Here is a 4989-nt window from a genome sequence, read left to right as displayed (position 1 = left end):
AATTTATGAAGCTTATTCTAGTGGTAAAAAAATGATGCATTCAATTATTTGTATATAAGTATATGAACTTCGAAACTTCTTCAGTGTCTTGGTTATTGATTAGGTTTCTTTTCGATATTCGTGTCATTTCATGTAAACGGCTCTTAATGGTTTATTTTCCACCAATTGTGTGTTTAATGCTGGCATTTTGTCTTCTTCCGTCGGCGGATGTCACATCGGAATCGCAGATATGTTAAAAGGACAGACACTTAATTTAATAATACCACCAAATCTGACTAATCTTTTACACGCAGCGGATGGGATGGTTGTTCTATGAAACTGCACCTGTTCATGTGTGGAGGGTTTGGGAGGAATTTTACTTGTTAATAGATAGATTAGAAAGAAAAAGGAGAAAAACTGGGTTGATTGTTTCAACATTGACTGAACTTTAGGTCGTATTTCTAATTTCTGATCGAACAACGAACCTTTATATTTTGCCCCAAGGTTGTTAAACTTTAAAAAATGTTTCTTGTCCAATTTTACGAAGGTGAATTGTTTCATCACTAACTGAGCTTTAGGTTATATCTCTAACTTGTAACTGAATTTTAAAACCATATGATCATTGAACCATCCATCACTTCTTACGATTTTGATCATCAAATTTAACAGAATTACTAACGTGGCAAATGAAATTCGCACATGGTACTCATTAGACGTTAAATCATCACAACCAATTGTCGTCTTATCAAAAAAATTAATTTCAATAACTTTTTTTTTTTTGAAAGTATAATTTTTTTTGGAAAAAAAAAGGAAAAATAGTGGACGAAAAAGTAGCATGACAACATACGACAAAGATAACAAAAAAAAAAAAAAAAAAAAAAAAAAACAAATATTGCATTTTGAAATCCTTTTTCTGGTGAGGTGGCACCTGATTGGAATAATTTAACGTCTATTGGGTACCATGTATGAATTCCAACTACCTCTTAGACAATTTTGTTAAATTCAACTAGCAAAATTGACATGATCGATTCGGAATCACCCTAATTACCCGGAACGTGACGTACGCCGATAGTAGATACTGATTAGATGTCAGATCCACAATCAAGACTTCATATGCTAATTTTCCAACCTCAATACATTCTATACCATTCTCAGTTCTTCTTCTTTTTCCTTAATTCACATGAATGCACATGTCTATTTAATTCCATTTCTTGAACAACAAATTACCCTATAATAAGTAATCATTATGAAATTCATCTCTATTTTTCTCACATCCCTTATAGTCAAACAATTCATAAATAGTCGAAATAATTGGAATCGCCTAAATGTTAATTTTCTTGATACCTAAGATACACAATAACACATGTTTATCTATCAATCAACAAATTATCATTTGTCTTCCACAATTTCTTATCATATAGCATAAGTATACACCATCACGAGTTCTATCATCATCCCATATAAGTGGCCAAAATCATCACAAAATTTTAATAATACAGATGACCATTTGACTTTCAAGATAATTAAAATTTCTCACTAATTGTCACCAATTACACAGATAATATCATTTCCCTCTAAATTAAGCAAAAGATAAATAAACAAACTCCGCCATATAAATAACAATTTTATCTGTATAAAAATTTATAAATCTACCTCATGAACTAACTATATCATTTGAAAAGAATCTTGTAACCTTTATCAATCCTTCAACAATTATTCAAATACCATTTTGTCTCCATTCAATGTACTTGGAACCCAAAATGAATGAAGGTTATTATTTTGTGATCTTAAGGAAAATCAGTATAATTAAATATTTTAGGTCATACGATATAACTATAAATGACAAGTTTACATGATCATAATATGATATGATGAGTAGCAAGTAAATGAATGTTGTGGTTGTCCTATAGCAAAATAATGTGATGATATATTTGGATTATTAAGTTAAGTAATTTTGTTAAGGTCATATGTTGGATTTTTGTCTTACATTACTTACAATTTGGAAGCTTTAAGTTAGATTATGAAGTCAAGTTAAATACACGTTGAAGAAATATGGAAATTGGTTTTATAAATTAGAGCCTAAATATTTGTATTAGTTGTGTATATATGATAGCTAACACTTGATTTAAGGACTTGAGGTTTGGTTTCTCTATTATTCAAGTAATTTTAAGTTGTTTTCGAGTAATTGGGCTTTTTTTGAAGTTATGGCCAAAAAGTGCTATTTTTGTCAATAGTTTTGATGACAATTTTCAATATACAAAAAAGTACCAATGATTATGTACTTCTTCTAGTTCACAGAAGAGTCTTGATCATGTTCTAGAATTAATTATTAGAGGTATTTGAGACCACTTTCTTTCACAGAGGGGGAAAGTACTTAGCCTGATGGACAGATTACGAATTTCAGTTAGATGATATATTTTTGTGGATTACTATGATTTGAGTTGATGAATATAAGATAATATTTTACAACGTTATGACAAGTCTCGTATTATTATTATTATTATTATTATTATTATTATTATTATTATTATTATTATTATTATTATTATTATTATTATTATTATATGTTGTTGTAATGTGAACTGTTAAATGATGTCAACTTGATTTTCGATAAAAATTTATAAATGAGAAACTATGAATATTTTCGAACTTCTACACTCACTAGGCTATTAACTCATATTCTTTCCCATGATTTTTTTCTTACAGGTTGTAATTGGTTATTGATAGCTTGAAGAGCCTGATGATATAGAGTCATAGCCACGCGACATTTTGAGTCATATGATTCATTTTGATAAAATACGAAATAATTATTTTAGGTCCATTGCATTTTTTTTTCTCATAAACATCTTATATGGCACATATTTAGTAGTAACTTATAGTCAATCTTGGTGGTGGATCTGACATTTAGTTAGCATCTACCATCGACACATGTCACGTTTTAAATCCATTGGGTGAATCGGGACAAGTCATGTTAAAAATCATTATCATTATGAATTATGTATTTAGATCATTTTTCTAAGTTTGGTGTCCGGAGGACAACATTTTAAAGTTTGGTTAGAAGTTAGGGACCTGACCAAAGTTTAATTTATGATGGAACAATGAATCTAAAATAGACATGTTATACTATTTAGGGGGCGTTTGTTTCTCATTTTTGCAAAAATAAAAATGAAAAATATAGTTGTTATGAACCTCACACAAGAGATAGAAATTCAAATTTGGTGGCTTGATGTGATGGATAACGATCATATTTTTTATTTTAAAAGAGAGAGAATGAGAAACAAACATGGATTTAATATTGTACACAAAAATATCACTACACGCTAACAAGTGCAGCACAAAAGAAAAACTAGTTATATTTAGTAGCGCATCTAGGTGGTGACGAGTTAGGACGGCCGTCCTAGCTAGCTTTATCAGAACCGTCCGAAGCCTTTTTTTTTTTTTTTATTGGCAATTGATTAAAGTTTTAGGTTATATTGCTGGTATTCAATTTATTTTCAAGTACTTTTTGTGGCTAACTTGGTCAAAACTTGAGCCCTTGTTTGGGCCACATTATATTCTTAAGAATACATTTTTGAATAGTGTATTGATAGGAAATATGTGGTTAAAAAATAAAGAAAATTTTAAATTTATGTGTAATATTATTTTATTGAAGAATATATGCTTGAAATGATGTCAAATCACTATTTAAAAATGTATTTTTTTTTTTTAAATATGGCTCAAACATAGCCTAAATGTATATAGTGCAGGTCCCAGGTTCGAATTGTTTTACCAACAAACTTATTTTGCAATAACATTTAAATTCTACAATTTTTGCCAAAATTCAACAAGGTGGGGGACCAAACAAGATTCAAACTTGTGACCTCTTGTTAAAGGTATTATAAACTTGACCGCTATAGCATCCATTGAATATTGACAATAAGTTTGACAAAATAATATTTGTTAAGTTATATTTGTTGTAATGCGAGTACAATTGTAAATATTGGAATCCGTGCTTTTCCTTTAAATTATACAAAATATGGCAACAATGTCATTTGATAAGTCCGTTTATTCTTAAAACATAATTACATATGTTCAATTTGGACAAAATAATTGTTAATATTTAAAATTTAGGCCTTATTTGATTTTTATTTTTTGTTAAATACATATTTTATCTCTTCTTTTTAACCACATATTCTTCAATAAAATAATATTACACGCAGATTCAAATTTTTTTTTTTAGCCACACATTCTTCATCAAATCACTATTACAAAATACTTTTTTTTTTTTTCAAAAAATGAGTATCAAACGAACTCTTAATATTTTATTGCAGTCAGCGATCTCCCGTTCTAACTCAAACTCCTAGATTCGCCCCTGGTTATATTTAGGGCTAGGCAAATCTCCCGAACTGAACCGAATCCGACGGTTCTTGTCAAATTAAATACCCGAACGGATATCTGAATTGAGAACCGACGGGTACGGTTCGGTTCTCGATTCTAAACCAAGAACTGAAGAACCGAATCTTTCTAATTTTTTTTATATTGAATAAATCAAATTATTTTAATTTTAATTTTTTCTAAACAAATTAACAATTTAACAATTTCTAAATTCAAATTTTTGGCCCAATAATTTGTTTCATTTCTAATTTTTTAATTTTTGGCCCAATTACCCATTTTATTGTCTCATTTCTTAGCCCAACAAGATCCAACCCACTAAATAACCCTAAATACCTACACTAAAGTGCATAACGTTATCTCGACTCTCGCAGTCTCGCTGACATTCCAAAACCTATACAATCGTCGACCGACGGTGTGACCTCCGATCGAAGCTGTGACCTCCGCCAACCAAAATTTTGACCATAGCGATCATTTGAACAAGGTAGTCTACTAGTCTCTAACATTTCAAAATCATTGAATTTGTCATTAGTTGTATTTATATAATGTTGCTATAAATGTTAAAAAATTTAACTATAGTATAGAACCGAATTGAACCAAATCCGAACGGTTCCATAATTATATTTGGACCCGACGGTT

The sequence above is a fragment of the Olea europaea genome, unplaced genomic scaffold (assembly GCF_002742605.1).
Source record: "Olea europaea var. sylvestris unplaced genomic scaffold, O_europaea_v1 scaffold1354, whole genome shotgun sequence".
Taxonomy (NCBI): Eukaryota; Viridiplantae; Streptophyta; class Magnoliopsida; order Lamiales; family Oleaceae; genus Olea; species Olea europaea.
This window is presented reverse-complemented; position numbering follows the sequence as displayed.